General features: G+C 46.1%; 1 protein-coding gene across 1 annotated transcript in view; it reads left to right on the forward strand.

Moving 5' to 3' along the window:
* The first annotated feature begins 613 nt into the window (after window positions 1-613).
* CSRP1 (cysteine and glycine rich protein 1) overlaps window positions 614-21987 on the forward strand; it is a 48572-nt gene continuing 27198 nt past the window's right edge. The window contains exon 1 of the mRNA XM_033917727.1: window positions 614-762. The gene's annotated coding sequence lies outside the window, so the exon portion shown is untranslated. The remainder of the gene's footprint in view (window positions 763-21987) is intronic.

A 21987-nucleotide genomic window follows, 5' to 3' on the forward strand; every position in this document is an offset into this window, starting at 1 on the left:
GGCATGATGGACCTGTGGACTCAGCAGAGGCGATGCTTATGTTCTTATGTTGTAGTAATCCAGGTGAGAGGTGACGAAGGCGTGGATAATGGTCTTGACAGCGTGCTCAGAAAGGAAATTACGGAATTTTGGAAAGATTGTATAGAAAGAAGCGACAAGTTTTGGCGGTTTGTTGGATACGCGCAGAGACGGGTCGAAGATGGCCCCAAATATAGGAGCCAGCTCTGTGGATGTTCGAGCACCCTCAATATTGAGCAAACATCTGGAGTGTGTCCAGGGAGGGGCAATTTCCATTTGGTTTTGCACCCCCCCCTCCCCAATCATTTGGAAAAGTTGGCTTCTATGGCTGTGCAGCTGACAGTCCCAATGGGGTTGTCAGAAATCCAAGGTTTAGTTTAATCTCTCCTCCCCCCACCCCCCACATTGCAAAACTATAGAAATTTCATTTAGTCCCTTTGCAAAGTGTCTTTCTCGGTAGCCCGGGCTTCTCTTGCCCGGCCATTCAAAAGCACGCGCAGCCAAACATCTGTAAATCGGAAGCATGACGTCATCCTTTGGCTAACCGCGGTCGGAGGGCTGTGTGCAATCCTCCCTGCCCTTTTCCAAGCTCCTATCAATCACAACAGTGGCTTCTGCACAGGGTCCGCCTCCTCCCTCGGAGCACAAAAACAATCCACCCAAGACGCTTTCCTGGAGAAATCGGGCGACCGGAGCACACTGCGGCCAGATCTCGCAGAATCGGGAGCCAGGAAGATACAGCAGGTAAGAGAACCCCGCCGGCAGAGGGCGCTAGCGGGAGCACTAAGGTCAGACGCCGAAATGGTTGCAACTTGAGAGGGGAAGCTCTGGCTGGGAAACCAGAAGATGGGCTATTTCAAATCTTCCCTGGGGTCCCCAGGAAATAAGGCAGCCAGCTTCCCCTGGGTTAACTGAGCAGGCTACAGTTTTGCCCCCCCCCCCCCCCCCTTTGCATGGGGAGATTTTCGTCGTGAAACTCGAGGGTGCAGGTCTGGGAACCTGAGAGACTTATTCTGTTGCCATGTGGTGAGGTGGCAGCATTGCAGGTGTTGGGGTTACTCAGCTCAGGTTCCTGAGTTAAAAACCTAAGCTAGAAGTGGAACATGGTAAAAAAAACCAGGATTTGCAGGATTCTCAGGATCTCGGATCTCAATCCAAGTCAATGAGGATCCTGCAAATCCTGGTTTTACCTAGACCCGCTAGAAGTGGATGCCAAGCTCAGAAAGCTATCGTTGCTTTTAATATCCGGTTCACAAAGCTTCGAATGGGAGCAGCCTGGGTGGAGCTGGCGTGGCAGAGATGAGCAGACAGCTCAGCACAGGGCAGGCTGATGAAATCGCACATCTGTGCCGTGGTATTCTGGGACCTGTAGTTTGGAGAAGCAGCAACACACCATAGGAAAATGAAAGAAGGAGATCTAAGGAAGGCAATGAGCTTTAAGTTTGTAAAACACAGGGTTGGGAGGGGTGGTCTCTGCTCTGATCTTTCGCATCGGTGCTGCAGGCTTGATGAATTGGAATTTAAAAAAAAAAAAAAATTTTCAGATAGGTCAGCGAAAGTTTGTGGAAAGTGCAAAAACTGAGCACAGCCCCTCCCCACCCCCTTTTTTTGGCACTAGTAGCTCTGGTGTTCCCCTGTTTGGTGGGTAAATAGGTAAAAAACGGATCGCTGGGATGTCCTTTAACTCAGTCCATCAAGTAAGCTATGGTTCGGGAATAACACCTCCCTATGCCCAGCACTTGACCGCTCTTTCCCACACCGATAAGCAAACTTCTCTTCCTACTGTCCCATCATGTGCCACTCTCCCTGTTTTCCCCACCCGATGCTCTCTGTTTTCTACACTGGCAAAAGCTAGCTTCCCCCTCTTTACCTGCTGCCCAGTATCGTGTGTCTCCCTCTCCCCACGCTCAGCACCATTGACCTCCATCCAACCCCCACAGCTTCCCCTCTCCCTGTTGGCTCGGTAGTACACTTCTCCCTCTGTATTCGCGGTTTCAGCATTCGCGGTTTCGATTATTCACGGTTTTTAGCTTGTTGGCTCCTCCCCCCCCAAATTACATCAGCTTGCATAGAGAAATCGCTGATTCCCAGCACTTTCTTCACCGTGTTTTGCCTCTCCTTCAGGAACAGGCCAGGTCTCCCACCATGTTATTCGCAGTTTCACCATATTCACGATGGTTTAGAATAGAAAACAGCGAATAACATATGAAAAAGTTATTTGCGGTTCTGTTAATCCCCTATCACAGCGAATACGCAGGGAGAAGTGTATGTGCCTTCTTCCTCACACTGTATCCAGCACCATTAATCCCCACCTGACTAGAGTTGCGCAGGGACAGAAATCCTGCCTGTCCCTGCCAGAATCTCCTCCGTTTCTGCCTGTCCCCCCCCATAAAAATATAAACAAATGCTGAACAGAAATAAGAGATGCATACGTCACCGGAAAGAATTAGAATAGGCATTAGATCATGTGACTGTAGGGTCGACCATTTCTTGTTAAAAGAAATAAAAGAGTTGGATTTTTTTGGCAATATAAAGCTCATATCTGTGGAGCAAACAAATCTGGTTCCACCATCTGGCTTAGGCAACTTGTGAGAGGTCCTTCCAAGACCCACAAATGGTTTTTAATGCAGCAATGAGTAAAGAATCAAACAATGCAGCAACAAAATCATTTAAAGCAGAATTGAGAGAGGCACTTTTCAGGACAAGGGTTGCATAAGAAAAATGGGCAAAACTGAACTGGAAACCCCAAAACAAGCTCGGCAAGTACTTCATTTTGTACTAAACACAATTGGTGGCATAGCCATGAGAGGGGGCGGGGCCTCCCACTTTGAGCTTAGTCCCCCCTCAAAATGAACATCTCCCTTGCTGTAGCTGGTGGGACATTTTATTTTTCCATCATCTTGGTCCCAGTTTCTGCTTTTGTCTATCTTTTACTAATTCTCTTTCCAGGCGTCGGGAACTCCGGTTCCATCCCCTTGGGAGTCCCGTGAGCCTGGGGGGATTCCCGCAGGAGTCCCGTAGACCTGGGGGGATCCCTGCGGGACCTGTGGAATTCCCGCAATCCCCGTTCCCATGCAGACCTCTACACCTGACCCACTACAGCCTTCTCTCTCTTTGCTGCTCACCAGCATGTGCCTTCCCCCATCTCTATAGTGCCCCTCTATTTTTTCTACATTTTCTAGCCTCTTCCTCTGTCCCTCCCCCCCCGCTACCCAGCAGCATTCTGTCTCTTCAGCCCCTTCGTCCACTCTGCAGGCCGACTTTGTACCAGCACAGCTTTCCAGAGTCTCCCCTCATATGGAATTGCAGTTCTTCCTGGGTGCATGTAGCTACCAAGTTGTACAGCTTGAGTCAAAATCTTTACCTCTTCCACTGTGCAACACTCCCTCACACATGCCACACTTGCTGCCGTACAGATTGCACAACCCAAAAGATGTCTCTGTGAGCGCCAACAACAACTTGGATTACCAAATGAGACCTATTTCCAAGGCTAGGAATGGGAATGGGAGCAGTGTGAGTTTGGCTCTAAAAAGAAAGCGTCATAGTAACATAGTAACATAGTAGATGACGGCAGATAAAGACCCGAATGGTCCATCCAGTCTGCCCAACCTGATTCAATATAAATTTTTTATTTATTTATTTTTATTTTTTTTATTTTTTTTTAATTTTTCTTTTTAGCTATTTCTGGGAAAGAATCCAAAGCTTTACCCGGTACTGTGCTTGGGTTCCAACTGCGTCTTCCAAGTTTATTTTAACAAGTTTCCAAGTTTTATTTAAAATTTGATAAAACGCTTATAAAAAAATTCAAAGTGATTTACATTAATAAAAATAGGCATATAGAAACACATAAGAGACAGACATAAACCATGACTAACTTGAAATTCAGGTGGAAGGGTCTTCCTTATTCTTCTGCACACATGGTCCATGGGAAGAAAAGGGTCACATCCAAACTCTTGAAATGTTATCTAAAAATGATTTTCAGACCTCTTCAAGAAGGTCAGGCTGCATATTTTGGTAGGATACTATTGACTCTTGAAAATAGCAATAAAAGCTCCCCTATTTGACCATCTTGCCTGTCAGTATTACCTAACATGGTATGCTGGTTGCTCTGGCTGTATAATTATACCCACCCCACCTCATGTTTTAGCAGCATTTTCCATAGTTTTAAAGGCAAGATTAGAAGAGCAGTCAGATGTTTTATGGCCTTGCAGGGCTTCCTGAATGCTGGGTGAAGAACAAGGCAGTGCTGGCCTCCAGAGCTCAGACCGAGTGTTCTCCATATCCGCATGGAGCAGGAGTCTCCACCAGGATGGAGGATCAGATCTCTGTAGGGGAGCTATGCAAGGCCCTGTGAGAAACTACATTTAGGACAGTTTTCAGTGGTGATCTTAAGGTGGCCAAACAGGTTGAAAAGGTGAAGGTGAAAGCTAGAAGGATGCTAGGGTGCATAGGAAGAGGTTTGGCCAGTAGGAAAAAGGAGGTATTGATGCCTCTGTACAAGACTCTGGTGAGACCTCATTTAGAACATTGCATACAATTCTGGAGACCGCATCGTCATAAAGATATAAAAAGGATGGAGTCAGTCCAGAGGAAGGCTACTAAAATGATGCATGGTCTTCATCATAAGGCATATGGGGACAGACTTAAAGATCTCAATATGTATACTGAAGGTACCTTTTAGGATAAGGCCCTCCTTTAGTAGTGCAGAGACTTGAGCCAGAGACTGAAGAGATTTTAAAAAGGCTTTTATTAAACTAGCATATATGCTGGACTTCTGGGCAGAACTGGCTGCATAAACAGAAGACCCTGAGAATTTCAAACACAAAGATTATATAGTGTCCTAACCAGTCCGAACCAGTTTGACCAGTTCTGACCAAAAGGTAGGAGCAAAGAGAAAAACAAAACCATAAATCCATCCTATAATCTACACATCTTAGGCTAACTAGCATCTACATTCCTCTGCCTCCTGGCTGTACCAGGCACTAAGACAGATACATAGTACAGGCCTGCATGCATACGTGATTTCTCAGAGCAGTAAAATGGAGTCACAACTTGTTCTTTGTACTGATTATGACCCACTGATCTAAAATAAAGCTTTCTTCATCTACACCGTGACCCAGCCATGTCAGCTAGCTAGGGATCCTTCATTCCCAACTTTTCTTCTGTAGGCTAGCTGACTAACTGGGTTACGGGAGGTCAGGGCCATCTGTATCAGAGGTGGGGACTGGGTGATAGGAGGAAAGGGCCAGGACTAGGGCGGTGGTACTTTAGTCAATCGTAGTCCTAATAGTACGGTTAAGGGTTTTCAATAAACATGGTAACAGGCAAGGAAGAACACAAAATATGACAGAGAATACCAGGAAAATTATGGTGAGGGCTTTAAAGAGTCCCGGTTTGGAGGCCCAATCAGTCAGTGAGTTGAGTCCAAACATATCATCATCAGCCCAAGTAGCAGGACCGTAGACAGCAATGATGCGCTCCGGGGGCCAAGTGTCTCCCCATTTACCAATTTCCAGGCTTCTTTCAGAACGGGCCCGTTGATCGAATACTGGGACAGCCAGATGTTCTCCTTCGGATAACGGGAGGAGGAAGAAGGCTGGTTTGATAGTGCCCAGAACACAAGTGCCAGTCCAATTTGAGGGTAGAGTGGGGTATGCCGTTTTCCCACAGATCCAGTAGTATCCTTCCGGTGCAGCCCAAGGGGCAGAAGCAGGCAGGTGGAGGTAGACATTTAATGTGGTAGCATTGCCAGTAGTATTCCATCGTCTGGGTATTTCTAACTTAGGATCTCCGGTCCAATAAGTCCATCCGGGCTGAGAGGTACTGTTTTTAGTCCATAAGGATTGGCACTGCAGGTGTCCAACACGAGTGGTAAAGGATGGTCCGAGACGCTGTATGCAGTGTTTTGCCAGAATGGAGTTTTTCAGGGGCCAGCTGGGTGCCCCCGCAGACATAACAGTTTGTCAGATTTAAGGTGGCTCCTATGGTTTCAGCGAACTGTATGAAAAGGTTGCGGGTGGTGGCAGAGGGCACAAAGTCTTGTTGGTCAAGTTTCATATGTTCATAAAAGTCTGGAAACACAATGCTGTGTTGTTCAGGAATTCGGTGTCTCTCAACGAGTTTGATGTGTAAGACAGTACCAGGGTCTGTGCCCTTACCATATATCTGTAGGCCCACAAGATAGCGAGCTTTCCGGAGGCTATCATCGAGGTTCCATTTAAACGGCTGTAGGATAGTGAAGTTAAGTGGGTTACAGTTCTGGAGGCCACAGTCAGAGGTAGTCACCCATTTTGGATAATATGGCTCGGGTGGTAGGCAGTCGGGTCATACCCCAAGTAGCCCAGGATACACATCTCCAGTAGTTACAGTAGTAGTGTTCGGAAGAACCTTCACAGTGGGACGGCTTCTGTCCCGCCAGGCACATGTATTTATCGTTGTGCATATATTCCCTCCTCTATGCTAGGGCACCACAACGTCCAAGGAAGGTGGGGTTCTTGTCCATGGCATGGCAAGCATGACTAGAGGACTGAGGCCGGGACATGGGGATTAGTGACCAGGGTTTGTTGAATCAGGGGGCCCTGATCCCAGACTGACCTGACCTCTATCCAAGTATCCCTATTAGTTGCTTTGGGGTCGAAACAGATCTGTGAATCTCCATTATTACATATAGAATATTCAACCTTGTTATATATATATACAGGGGTCACTAGTTGACCCTTACACTCATAATTAGTTTGAAATCTAATAACATTTTCCGTTTTGCCCCCATTGTCCACTAGTGCCACACAAGGGGCACACCCAGGCGTGGGAGGGGTAGGGGACATGGACAATGTTGGCAAGACGTAAATCACAAGCAGTAAATATACACAACAGAGTTCATATTAAATATCTTGACAGATCTCTGGATCAGACATGCGTGATTACTCTTCCAGAGTGTGGGGCAGCCGTGTGATTTTCAGTTGAAGGTCAGTAGGCCCTTTTTCACAAATATACTCAGCAGCGGGCTTCACACGGCTGTAGTGAATCCAAGACTCGTGGCGGGACAATTTGACAGCTGTGGGAGAAGCAAGTAAGACAGTGAAAGGCCCTGTCCAAAGGGGTTTCAGCGGTTCAAATGGGGACAACTGATTGCGTTTACCTGGGGTACAGCGGATGCAAAATAGAACAGAAGGAATCAGTTTGGGCCATGGCAGGCGGCTTTCCTCTGCCGCTTTTCCGAGGAGGGTTTTAATAGTTCTGTTGATGCGTTCAACTTGGCCAGAGCTCTGGGGGTGATAGGCCGTATGTAATTTCCAGGTGATTTGCAGAGCCCGAGAGACAGCTTGTGTGACTTGTGATATGTAGGCGGGGCCATTATCGCTGCCAATCACTAGGGGCAGGCCATAGCGAGGGATGATGTCATGGAGTAAAGCCTTTACTATTTCCCTACTTTTCTCTGTGCACACTGGGTAGGCCTCTGGCCACCCAGTGTGGGAATCAATGAAAACCAGGAGGTAACGGAACCCATGGGAGGGGGGCAAGTGGGTAAAATCTGTAGAGAGGACTTGCATGGGGTGTGAACCGATAGGCTGGTGACCAGGAACGGGGGACCTGACAGAAGAGGGGTTGTGTCGGAGGCAAATGACACAGCGGAGCAGAACATGGGAGATGAGTTGAGAGAGATTCGGGATATAGAAATTCTGTCGGAGAAGAGTGCGGAGGGCTGGGTTACCGGCATGAGAAAAATCGTGTGCACGTTGGACAACAGTGAGGGCCAGGAGTTGAGGGACGTACAGGAGGGGGGTGGATGTGTGAGAGGAAGGTATAGTAATCCATCCAGATGGGAGGGTACAATGGCCAGATTGCTGCACGGCCCACTTGCGCTTGGGGTCAGTGTACTGGGGGGAAAGGGAATGAAGGAAAGGTTGAGGGGAGGAAAGGGATAACAGAAGAGGGGGTGTGGGCGGACCTTGGAGGGCCGCCTGGCGAGCCGAGCGGTCAGCCAAGGCATTACCGCGGCTGATGAAATCACGGAGGCGACGGTGGGCCCGGCAGTGCATGATAGAAACTTTGGAGGGTAGCAGGATAGCATCCAAAAGGTCCAGGATGAGTTGGTGGTGTTGGATAGGGGATCCAGAGGAGGTGAGGAAGGAACGCTGGCGCCAGAGGACAGCGTGGGCATGAACAGCTAGAAAGGCAATTTAGATAGGAAAAAAACAAAAATGCAAAAAGGGAGAGAAAAATCTCCCAAAATGGCCAATGGTATGGTTGGTTTCCCTGGGGTACCCCACAAACCAAACAGATAGACAACACAAAGATTACAGGGCATAAACAAACATAGAAAACAGAAAAGGCGTGAAACTTTTCTTCCAGCTGGCAAGGATTCAGAGCTGAACTTAGATCTGCAGAGAAATGCACAGTTATACAAAAACAAAACGTCCATCATAGCACGAATCATAATTGTGTGCACACAGTGGCAAAGTAAAGTGCGATATAACACATGGCATAATAATCACATAATCATAAAAGGCATCTATTAATGGTTATTGGAACATCCGAAAGAGAAAACGTAAGAATGTGATCACTCTGGCTTGGTGCCCTGCCAATTACATTCATAAGGCAGACAGGGACGCAACTGCTAGGGTGTGCTTCAATCTTGAAAAATAAGCAAAACTTACTAGGTAAAGTAAGATACAGTGTACAATGTTAAATATAGAGGTATTCTGAAGTATGGCAATGTCAATTCAAAGGGGAAAAAAAGAAACATGTTAAATGTTAAGTGCAAGGTCATTTCAAGGTTACTGAAAGCAGAACATTGTCCTCCTTCTCTGGGTAGAAAAAGGCTCATTGTAACAGGTCCAGAACAGCTCTGTATGTATGACTGCGAAGACAAAGAAGAGACATTTTAACGTGACACCACCCCTGAGGTCACTTAGCCATGTTCCCTGCAGGCAGACCTGGAACCCTTGTCTGCCACCTGGGTCCCGCTACACTCTGAGGAGTGGGCACTGCTGCAGACTAGATGTAGCTACTTTACTCTGCACTGTCCTTACATAATAACTACCCCCTTCCTCTGGAGTTTGAGCTACCAAGTTTATTTTAAAGGTATTTCTGTTTCCAATTGTATTTAGAATCTGATTGATAATAACACTTTATACAAACATGCATGGGAAGAAAGGATTCATAAAGAACACCAGGATAAAGACACAATACGGGAAAGCAAGGGAGACTGTTAGCACAAAAGAAGTAATCTCAATCCATCCGTTATCAATAAAACTCATTCATAAAGGAAAAAAAAAAAAAAAAGTTGACCACATTACACCGCTATTGATTAAGTCCCATTGGCTACCTATTAGCCAACGAATTACTTTTAAGATATTATTCTTGGTTTTTAAAGTTCTAGCTTTCAATGAGCCTCAATTCATGTCTAGAATGATCATTCCTTATTATGCCCCTCGTTCTCTACGATCATCATCACAAGACTTATTAATTGTCCCTTCCTTAAAAATTGTGGGTACAAGAAGAAATGACATGTTTTCTGTTACAGCGCCACAAACGTGGAATGCACTGCTACTGTACATCAGAAAAGAAAAAGATCTTATCTCTTTTATAAAAACTTTGTTATTTAACTTTGTACTTGTGTCTTAAAATTGTTTGTCCTCTAAAATGTGTTTTTTTTTTTTTTTTTTTTTTTTTAATTGTTCAGCGCTTAGAATGTTTGTATAGGCGATTCATCAAATAATAATAAAACTTGAAACTTGAACTTGAATTATCAAGCCCATGTTTAGCAAATATTTCAATTTTCAGAAAAATATGGATACTTAACCTCTATCATTGTTAGTCTTGTACTTTAAATCCCCCAACACTGGAATACAAAGGCAGGGATGTGCCAAACACAAACCCCACATGTCTGACAAACGGTTGCTTTTTTTTTTCTTCTTTTTTTTTTTTTTATTACCAGCAGACACACTTTGACAACTGCGAGAACACGTAAACTATCTGGCTCAACTTTCTTTAAATTACTCACTGTCTGTAACAAATCCACTGCACGCAACATATATCTAAAATCACAGTCCTTATTCTCGTTCATCAGTGCGAACTCACATTCTTAATTCTGTCTTGATCCACATGCATTTTACCCTGTTAAGCAACTTACACTATCCTGTCTGCAACTTTCGGCAAAACAATCATGCTGGCTTGCTTTACCAACTTTTCCCAGGTTTCCAACCTAAATGCTATTTCCATCTCCCTGGGTAATTTCTCAACATCACCAATTTCTTGTTCTCTGTGTCTTGTCAGGTGTCCCCAGAGCTTTTGTTTTATTAATTTGACAAGTATGACAAAAGGTTGATTAAATTCCAAATACTAAGCCTCGGACAACAATAAAAATAAGGGTGAAGAAAACAGTAAAGAATTACAAAATTACAAAAAAACCTCTACAAACCCAGAATTAAACGTATAAGAAACAATGAGAGAAAAAAAAAGAACTTCAAGGAGGAAAGGAAAGAGGACATAGATGGAAGAAAAGCAATAGGGCAAAGGGAAAATGTTTGGGTGTTTGTTTTGTTACTTTGAATTGATCTAAATGGTGCTAAACCATACGATTAGGAGAGTTAATCCAGTCCAAGCATGACTGTGTCTAGCTAACTAAGTGTTTTGTTTTATTAGTAATCAAACTCAGTTAACATTGATTCTCCATAATTACCCAATTAAAAATTGCATTGTATTAGCCTGCCATAACTGGCAGGGTTGAGATGTTACATCTCATGATGAAAAGCAGGACTATGTACGCTATGTATTCCCCCCTCTTGTAAGAAGGAAAAGAGGGTCAGTCGTAAAATGTTTAAGCATGATCTGAAGGGGGTCGATGGTGCTCTGACCCATATTATACAATCTATATATGCACCCAACAAAAGTTCCAATTTCCAGAAACCAGAATCCTATATACCTCTCTGTGCTTCACAACGGATTAAGAAGTTACTAGACAGAAGAGGTAGAGACAGGATAGAGAAGGAATCAACTTCTCACTTACCAAGACAGGTCCGGTACCGGCACAACAAAACCAGGAGCCAGAAATCTCCACCGATTCGTTCCTTCTCGAGGTGCAATCCGTTGTCTTCGACGAGAAAACCGTTCCTGGTCAACCACCAGGTTAATGCCGGCTATTACGGGTCTCGTAGGAGGCAAGGTTTGAAATCCTCCGAGGGAGACGATCGTGCCAAACAGGCTCAAGTCTGTAGATCAAGTCCCTGTTCGGCTGCGCCAAATGAAGGTACCTTTTAGGATAAGGCCCTCCTTTAGTAGTGCAGAGACTTGAGCCAGAGACTGAAGAGATTTTAAAAAGGCTTTTATTAAACTAGCATATATGCTGGACTTCTGGGCAGAACTGGCTGCATAAACAGAAGACCCTGAGAATTTCAAACACAAAGATTATATAGTGTCCTAACCAGTCCGAACCAGTTTGACCAGTTCTGACCAAAAGGTAGGAGCAAAGAGAAAAACAAAACCATAAATCCATCCTATAATCTACACATCTTAGGCTAACTAGCATCTACATTCCTCTGCCTCCTGGCTGTACCAGGCACTAAGACAGATACATAGTACAGGCCTGCATGCATACGTGATTTCTCAGAGCAGTAAAATGGAGTCACAACTTGTTCTTTGTACTGATTATGACCCACTGATCTAAAATAAAGCTTTCTTCATCTACACCGTGACCCAGCCATGTCAGCTAGCTAGGGATCCTTCATATACTTTAGAGCAGGGATCTCAAAGTCCCTCCTTGAGGGCCGCAATCCAGTCGGGTTTTCAGGATTTCCCCAATGAATATGCATTGAAAGCAGTGCATGCACATAGATCTCATGCATATTCATCGGGGAAATCCTGAAAACCCGACTGGATTGCGGCCCTCAAGGAGGGACTTTGAGACCCCTGCTTTAGAGGAAAGGTAGGAGATGAGAGATATGATAGAGATGTTTAAATACCTACGTGGTGTAAATGTGCATGAGTCGAGGCTCATTTGAAAGAAAGCTCTGGAATGAGAGGACATAGGATGAAGTTAAGAGGTGACAGGCTCCGGAGTAATCTGAGGAAATACTTTTTTACAGAAAGGGTGATAGATGCGTGGAACAGTCTCCCGGTAGATGTGGTGGAGACAGAGACTGTGTCTGATTTCAAGAAAGCCTGGGATAGGCACCTGGTATCTCTTAGAGAGAAGAAGAGATAATGGTTACTGCGGATGGGCCATTTGGCCTTTATCTGCCATCATGTTACTATGCTTCTATAACCATTAAGCTCTATGACATCACAATGCAAGTGTAAAGAGCCTTAGCCAATAAGGAGAGGAGATGCAAATGTTAACAGCCTTAGCCAATAAGGAGAAGAAGAGATAATGGTTACAGCGGATGGGCCATCTAGCCTTTATCTGCCATCATGTTTCTGTTCCTGTTGGTTCCTGGCAAAGCCCTGGATGCTGCCATAGACCAATTGAATGCAGGGAGTGTGCTATCGCCTGCAACTAGCATGGCTGCTTTTTCAAGTGCACAGAGATGGTAAAAGGCATCTGTAATCATCCTATATGTTAGACTTGCTGCTGGGCCACAGGGCACCACACATTCCGTTGGAACAATTGTGGTTGGATTCTCAATAGCCTTGACAAATTCTTTCAAATGCCTGCAACTTCTTGACGGGAATTAAAGGCATCCTGGACATATTCATAATGTAAGCGGCCACTCGTATCTGTTGATTAGACACTCTGGGGGCTTCATGACATTTCTTCCATTAGTCTTTACGGGATGGTTAAAAACTGCATCGCACTATCGCATCTATAAATTAGAGGAAACTCAGAATTTTGCCTTAGGGCTCCTTTTTACTAAGGTGCGCTAGCGTTTTTAGCGCACGCACAAAATTACCCCGCGGTCCGCTTCTAGAATAACGCCGACTCAATGATGACGTTAAGGTCTGGCACGCACTATTCTGCGCGTTAAGGCCCTAACCCACCATAGTAAAAGGAGCCCTTAGTGCGTGATGGAGTAACTGAAACAGCAAAGTTTTTACAAATACCCTTCGACGTCACCGGCGCATGGAGGTGGAAGACAGGAAAATTCTCCCTATTGGCAATACAATACGTTACGAGTAGGGTATGCACATAAGAGGGGTGAGTATCTTACAGTTTAACATGAGATTGGCCCGGGGATCCTTGGAGAGAGGGCAATAACTTTCAGGTGATGAGAATCCACTAGATATGAAAACCGAAATGCAACGCTCGGCATTGTTCCCAAAGAATTCCGCTTCTTTGCGATGCAGGCAGTATCTGATTGTTCGCAATAGATCGTGCGCCTCTGAGTTGGTTGTTTCTACAACATAATCGCTGCTAACGTCTTGAAACCAAATTTGTTACTTAAGAGTACAGACTTCCACCCAATGGTGGGTTTTTACTCGTGACTTGTTTGCAGTATTTGGCATCCCAAATGGTTTGCTTACAAGGCCTGGAGAGGATGGATCAGAGACTTGACGTTCAGCATCCTCTTTCCTTGAATTTACTGATGCAGGGCTATATTGTTCTCTTTTATGGTCACTATAAGAACTCCTCTTTCCTTCCTTCCCCTACTAGAGGAAGTTCCAGATTGGCTTCTTGCCTTGACAAAGGGAAGTTTCTAAATGGGATATGGACATCCCTCGAGGGAAAAATGTTGGGGGTTTTTTTTAGCAGAAACCTTCCCCTGCACTCCAAAAGGGAATGTATGAAACTGGACCACTCGTTCATCCAGACAATGTATTCACCCTTTCTTTAGTAAGGGACAGAAACCCCTGTGTTTTGAAGTTATTTTTTTCTTTAATTGAAGCTTAGTATATACCAACAGGATTTTCTTTCTTCCCCTGCTACATTCCAAGCTTTTCTGCAGGGCAGGAGCAAAAGTATTAGGCACTCTGAGCAACTGTTAAGCATTGCCCGCCCCTTCCAACCGCCCTCAAGTTTAATAAGTAAACTCAACAACCACAAATACTGAACACTACTTCTCCTAAAACAATCTTATAAATATGTATAATTGCTTACTTTGGTTATACATTGTTCTGCAGTTTGACTCCCAGCAGCAGTACTGCAAGACTGCCACTAGATGTCACAGCCATCATTTTGACCCCTGGTTAGGGGGGGAGGCTAGGGATAGCGACTTGTATTCAGCCTTTTTGCAGTTTTACAACACACTCAAAGTGGTTGACATACAGGTCCTTCAAGCATTTTTCCTATCTGTCCCAGTGGGTTCACAATCTATCTACATTGGTGATGAGGCAGGATTGTCTATAGAGATCTCCCCTCCCCAGACTTGCCCATCAAGGTTGCCCCTCCTGGTAGAGGTGATCATGTTTTTACTGGACATGCATGCTAATAACATGGATGCACTTACTACCTCTTCTTGAAAGCATAGTACTATAAGTATATCTACATTAGTGGTGGTTGTGATAATGCAGTTCATACCCTTCCTCAACCCATTGCTTGTCCTTTAACACAACATGTAATTAGCATGTGAATTAGTAGGTGCTGTCATGCCAGAATGATTAGCTACTGTGCTCGTGTACTAACAATGCAGGACCGGGACCGCAGAAGACAAAACTAGAGGGCTCGAGGTGTGGCAGACCCTGATCGATTTTCAGAGCATTGCGTTCGTGAGGAGCTTGCTAAATTAAAGGTGGACAAAGCGATGGGGCCGGATGGTGTACATCCGAGGGTACTGATGGAACTTAGGGAAGTTATGGCGGCTCTGCTGGCTATGTTTTTCAATGCTTCTCTAAAGTCGGGAGTGGCACCGGGAGATTGGAGAAGGCTGGATGTGGTCCCTCTCCTCAAAAATAAAAATAAGGAAGAAGTCGGAAACTACAGGCTGTAAGTCTGACTTCTATGGTAAGAAAATTAATGGAAATGCTTTTAAAACAGAGAATGGTGACATTTCTGGAATCCTGTAGAATCCAGGGCACGAGGCAACATGGATGCATTAGAGGCAGGTCTTGTCGGACAAATCTGATCATTTTCGCTGACTAGGTGACAAGAAAATTGGATAGAGGGAGTGTGCTAGATGTGGTGTATTTAGATTTTAGCAAAGCCTTTGACAGTGTTCCACACAGGCATCTAATAAATAAACGGAGTGCCCTCAGGGTGGGCCCCAAAATGACAGACAGGGTCAGGAAGTGGTTGAGTGGAAAGCGACAGAGTAGTGGTCAATGGAGATCGCTCTGAGGAAAGGGATGTTGCCAGTGATGTGCCTCAGAGTTTGGTTCTTGGGCCTGTTCCCTCTAAGGTACAGCGTGCACAGCCACACACTGTTCTTAATGGAGCCATGCATCATTCCTGAATCTGCTACAGGAGACGTGTAGGAGTCTATGCCACTGGAAATACTGCTCAGTGAAATCAAATGAAACCACAACCATGTTCTTAAGTAGCAACATTCCAGAGCTTAGATTGTGATGTCATAATGCCTCATTCCACCAATGCCTAAGAGCCAACTTCATCAAGGATGTCACAATGGCGTCACAATGGCTTGATTATTCCTATACAGGCAGTCCCCAGTTTAAGAACAATTAGCGTTTTTAAAGCTGTTCTTAAGTCGAATTTGGATGTAACTCGGAACATGTAGGTTTTAAGATTCTTGTTGCTTACCTCTGCTCCCAGCTGACAAAAGGGCCATCTGTCCCTACCAGTGTTCCCTCTAAGGTACAGCATGCACAACCACACACTGTTCTTAATGCGGCCATGCATCATTCCTGAATCTGCTGCAGAAGTGTAGGAGTCTATGCCACTGGAAATACCGCTCAGTGAAATCAAATGAAACTGTTACCACATTCTTAAATATGAGTCGTACTTAAGTTGGGCGTCTGTAACTCGGGGACTGCCTGTGAATGTGAATTCATTTTCTCTAATTTTTGTATGGTAAATAGCAGGTGTATGTGTGCATATCTTTTTAGTGGGGTCATTTTTCAAAGCGAAAGCAACTGAAATGCATATTTGTGGCAGTTAGCCCTGGGAGGGAACTGTCCCTTATATCCTGGCAATTTCCTGCTGCTCCTCTGGCTTGCAGCTCAGTCAGACCCAGTTTGACTATATTGCCAAGAACATTTATTTACAACTCCTGGCATTTCCCTCCATATTCAGAAGCATATATGGTCATGGGTTACAAACTGCAATCCCACCCAGAACCTAGTGAATGTCTGGGGTTCTTTGTCCACTGTCCCCGGCCCTGGCTGATGCAGAAGCCTGGCCTGGGACTTGAACCTCAGAGCTGATTGCTTAAGCTTCTTCCGAAATTACTGTCCCTGCAGCCTAAGTGAGATGCTGGCTTTGAAGCACAAAGCTTTTATGAGGCTGTGTAAGATGAAGTGATCCACCAAAAATCACAAGATTCAGATGCTGCAGGATTTGAACCCTGGGTCTCAGCCCATCATATTAAGCGCTCGGTTACTCCACTGGTCCCTGCTGAATATAACTGCTATGGATCCCTTTATGATACATTAAAGAGATTGGAACTACGAGGGAAAGTTCCCCGATGGCCTTGCAACTGTAAATATTGACTGTGGGAGGAAGAGACAGAAGCTGAGATCATTTTCTCTTGAATGTCCCAAAGAGTGGCTCTGTGTTATGAATGTATGCTGCTACAATGCAACCCCCCTACAAAAGGAAATACACTTCTCCCTCCGTATTCGCTGTGATAGGGGATTAACAGAACCACAAATACAGAAAAACTGTGAATAACTTTTTCATAATTTAGTCGTTGTTTTCTATTAAAAACCATCATGAATATAGTGAAACCTGGAATAACATGGTGGGAGACGTGGTCTGTTCCTGAAGGAAAGGCAAAACACGGTGAAGAAAGTGCTGGGAATCAGCGATTTTCTCTGTAAACGCTTGGAATCGGCAATTTCTCTACGCAAGCTAATGTAATTTTGGGGGGGGAGGAGCCAGCAAGCTAAAAACCGTGGATAATCGAAACCGCGAATGCTGAAACCGCGAATACGGAGGGAGAAGTGTACCACTCCGTGTTGGGTGAGATTTAACAACCAGCCCTCAACTGTGCACTTGGTTACTGCAACTTAAGTGTAAGACACCTGGCATAGATGGTTCATTTTTTTACTGAATTGAGCACATAGCTTCTGAACTTGTTGCAGTAAAGCCAGGGCCCTCCTAAAAATTCTTAACATTTAGGGGTGGCCCAACCACTACACATATTAGGCATCCACCTTGGTATCACAGTTTGGGGGAGGGTACAGTTGTGGCTATTAGTGTGCCTGTATTCAGCATCTCCCCGTCCTCCCTCCAAGATGTGCAGTGACTTCCCTTCCTTTTCCCCTGGTGGTGGCACTGACATTTCACTCTGCCTGTTAACACATTTATTGCAGACAGCTTGAGGCCTTGAGCATCTGCACATGTTCAAGACTCAATGGGTCCTGCCTTTTCTGAAACAGGGAATTTGGATCGGCCGAGACCTGTTGGGCTTTGAGTATGTACAGATGCTCAAGGCCTCAAGCTGGATGTGATGAGTATTATGTTGGGAAGCTGACTGACATGCTGGTGCCACTGTAGAGGGGGGGGTAAGCAACAGAATAAAGCCAATGAACGCCTTGGGGGAGCTGGATACCTTGGAGGGATAGGGCAGGAGAGAAATGCTGGACACTATAGGGAGGAGGATGTTGGGGTAGGAAAGGAGAGCGACTGATACTCTCAGAGGGAGGAGAGTAAGGAAGGAGAGATGTTAGGAGAGATGCTGGATAGCACAGGGAGAAGGTAAGAAAGAGGAGATGCTAGATGTGAAGGGGTGGGAGAGGACATCGAGTCTTCCTAGGATGGGGTGGGGTTCAAGGGCACATGGCTGAAGGTTTGCCTAGGGTATTGGATACCTTTAAGTCAGCACTGCCCTAGCGTTTGCTTCCCAGAAGTTAATTTTGACCAACCCTCATGTATCTCAAAAGCTCCTAAGACAGGCTCTTCCTCTAAGCAAAACTCCTAAAGCATGAAACCATGCCTCTGTTAGGAGAAACCAGGCTGGTTGGACCTGGTATTCTGTGGCGTTTCATCTGCCTTGCCTTCTGTACCCCTGGACGACAGATGAAGATTTACTGAAGCTAAGTCTCCCTTTTTCATTCTAGGACTGGGAGTTGGCTGGGGGGGTTCCCAGAGTGGTAGCTGTGATTGAATTCACTTGTGTTCACCGTTCACTGCGTTTATGGTGGTCGTGTTATTTTGATTTAAAGCACACTCAGGTACCCGATGATGGTGTGCAGGTGGGGGCTTGGTTGCCTCCAGCCTGTTGTGTGAAGCGTTGGAGGATTGCTCCCGTCGCTGACCCCTCACACTGAGGGAACCTTGCATCACTAAATTTATAAAGTAATTTATTGATGTTATTATCACAGAGTTGCCTTCGTTACTGCTGAAGCACTCTGGGAACCTTTGGACCATTTTTGCCTTATCGTTGGTCTCTTTTGAAGTTTCTTTGGCAATCCTTTTTTGGAGCTTTTTGTGAGGAGTAACAGGTCAGCAGCAGCACAAAGATACCAAGCTCTAGTGTGTTTCCTTGGGATCTAAGGAGTGGCCCAGCTGTGCTGCCTGTATCTTCAGTTCTCCGAGATCGCAGAAGTGCAGTTGTATCTGAATTAGAGAATGACACGGGGAAAAAATCTGTCCCCGTCACCGCCGCCGTCACCGTCATCCTCTGCACCGCCCCGTCACCGCCGATCCCTTCACCGCCCCGTCACCGCCACTGCCATCCCATTCACCGCCCCGTCACCGTCCCCGCTGCATCCATATAAGCCTTTTTCCTTTCACTCCCTCCTTCCAATTTGAGCCGGGAACACTAGCGATCGCACGGTCCCCGCGGCCACTACCTGCCTGCCCGGTCGATCCTGGTATTTGGCCGGCTCTCTCCCTTCTCCTCACCTTGGTTTGTGGGTTTTCTTTTTCGGCAACCTGCGCGCTTTCCCAGGGAGCCGCACACGCGCGGCTGCTCAGTGTTCGATCTTCAGCTCTGCTGCAACTTCCTGTTTCCGGTTGCGTCAGAGCAGAAGATCGAGGCTGAGCAGCGGCGGGTGTGCGCGGCTCTCTGGTAGCGTGCGGGTCACCGAGGAGGAGGATCTGTGGACTGGGGTGAGGAGAGGGGAGAGAGCTGGCTGGACACTGGAATCGATTGGGCGGGCGGGTGTGAGCTGCGGGGACCGCGCGATCCTTCATGCCTCACTGCGGGGGACAAGACCATTCACCGCCCCGCGGGCGGTGAATGGCCTTGTCCCCATCGCCGCAGCGACTGCTAGTTTTCTTCCCCGTTTTCGGCGGGTGACCCGCGGCTAAAATGCGGTGGCCGCGGGTAAACCGCGTCATTCTCTAATCTGAATGCAGAATGAAGCTTGGATCTAGAAAACTCAAATTGATTTCAATAGCTCTTGTCCTTTTCAATCTAGTCCTTCAGATTTGGCTTTTGCATATCAGTGAAGTGGTATATACACTATACAATATAATGCTGATTACCGTACTTCAGCAGTGAAGCATGAGGCAGTGCCTAGGGCAGCACGTCCCAAACCTTTATCCGATTTTTACCCATTTTAACCCTTAGAAATTTACATGACCCCGACCCCTTCTCAGGTGACGGATGGTGTAAAAAATTGTAAATATGTATTCCCTTCCCTTCCTTCATCCACTTTCTTCCCCCCACTTATCCAAAGCATAAAAGCTGCAGCAACAGCAGTGATGTCCGCAGTGGCATCAGTCAGCACAGGGCCCTGGGTGCCAGACCCTGGAATAATGGGGGAAGAGCACAGGCCCTATACTGACTTCCAACAATTATGGCATATGTTACAAAGGAGATCTACTATTACTATTAATTATTTCTATAGTGCTACTAGACGTACAGAGTCGCAAAGAAGAAAGTCCCTGCTCGAAAGAGCTTACAATCTAGACCAGGGGTGTCCAACCTTTTGGCTTCCCTGGGCCGCATTAGCCGAAAAAAAATGTTTCTGGGGCCGCGCAAATGCTGCAGCAAGACAGAGGAGGGAGCCAGCAAGACAGTAAACACCCAGGAGCAGCAGAGGAAAACACTGCCATCGCCCTCGACTGGGGCCGCACAAAATACTTCACGGGGGGGGGGGGGGGCCGCATGCGGCCCTTGGGACACAAGTTGGACACCCCTGACTTAGACAGACAAACAGGATGTCATGGATACAGTTAAGGGGAATGGTTAATCTGCTGGTTGGGTTGGAGGGCAGAGGGGAGTAGAGGACAATCAAGCCATTGTGACATCACTGATGAGGTTGGCTCTTATTGGTGGAATGAGGCAATATGACATCAGAATCTCACTTCTGCTTCCCAAAGACTGAAACTCTTCACGCTGCTACCATGAATTATTGCTATAGTGCTACCAGACGCATGCAGCACTGTTCAAAGAAAACAGTCCCTGCTCGAAAGAGCTTATAGACAAACGGGATGTCATGGATATATTTATGGGGAACAGTTAATCTGCTGGCTGGATTGGAGGGCAGTGGGGAATAAGGCTATGGATTGAAGTCTAGGCTAAGGGGCAGCCTGTACGCAATGCTTTATGGGTTTTTTTGCAGACTCACTGCAGGTCATCCTTCACAAAAGTAGGTCTTTGTGTGTAAAGCAGCCACTCAAGGCAGCCCTGGTAGCGCCTCTCGGTCAGCTGAAACCATGAGGATTGTGCAGACAGTCTCCAGGGCTATCTGTTCCTTTTGTGTGGAATACCAGCCTCTCCCAGCTCTGCCTGAGCCCCCAGGCTGGTGGGAGGGGGGGGGGGGATTAATAGTGTCCTTTTAAGGCAATAGGCTGCTACAGATTGGAACAAGTTAGCAAACAAGGAGTGGCTTGGAACAGACCCAGAACAGAAAACAACCAAAAGAAAAAAGGCCAGCTGGGATCAGAACATGAGCCTTTTAGAGCCACAGAGTAGCACAGCCAAGCATTCCAGCAGCAGGGAAGTGCCACGGCTCCAGCAGCCAGTCTTTTTATGGGCATGTTCGGTGTTCATTCCTTCCACCTGACCACAGGCGGATCTGATTTATAAGGGCTGATAAGGAGCAAAGAGAAATCCTGACTGCAGTCTGAGATCAATGAACTAAAAACGAGTTCGCCCTGTTCCTATTCAACAGCGCCCACTGCTTCTGCAGTGGTGAGAGAACGCCACACGTGGCGATGCCAATGCAACCCAGTTACCCAAGTGGGATGCTTTTTGGCCAGTCCTGGTTTTAAAACTTACCTCTCAAAGCAGTGTGGGATTTGTAGTTCCTGAACATATCCATCGAAGTCAGTGCAGGAGGTCCCATGATGCAACAGGATGGGAACCTTAAAAATCTAAGAAAAGCCTAAAAATTTCCTTCTAGGACCTAGGTATTGGTTGGCGGGTAGGAAGCAGAGGGTAGGAGTGAAGGGCCACTACTCGGACTGGAGGAAGGTTACGAGTGGTATTCCGCAGGGGTCGGTGCTTGGACCGCTGCTGTTCAATGTATTTATAAATGATCTAGAAACGGGGACGAAGTGCGAAGTAATAAAATTTGCAGACGCCGCCAAACTATTTAATGGGGCTAGGACTAAAGAAGACTGTGAAGATTTACAAAGGGACCTGAACACGCTAGTGGAGTGGGCAACGAGATGGCAGATGAAGTTTAATGTAAAGAAATGTAAAGTCTTGCACGTAGGGAACAGAAACCATCAGTAGCTACACAATGGGAGGGCTGTTACTGAGTGAGAGTACCCAAGAAAGGGACTTGGGGGTAATAGTGGACAAGACCATGAAGCCGTCAGCACAGTGCGCAGCGGCCGCTAAAAAAGTGAATAGAATGCTAGGTATAATCAAGAAGGATATTACAACCAGAACGAAAGAAGTTATCCTGCCGTTGTATCGGGCGATGATGCGCCTGCATCTGGAGTACTGCGTCAAATATTGCTCGCAGTACCTAAAGAAGGATATGGCGATACTCAAGAGGGTTCAGAAGAGAGCGACA

This window comes from Geotrypetes seraphini, chromosome 13 (genome assembly GCF_902459505.1).
Source record: "Geotrypetes seraphini chromosome 13, aGeoSer1.1, whole genome shotgun sequence".
Taxonomy (NCBI): domain Eukaryota; kingdom Metazoa; phylum Chordata; class Amphibia; order Gymnophiona; family Dermophiidae; genus Geotrypetes; species Geotrypetes seraphini.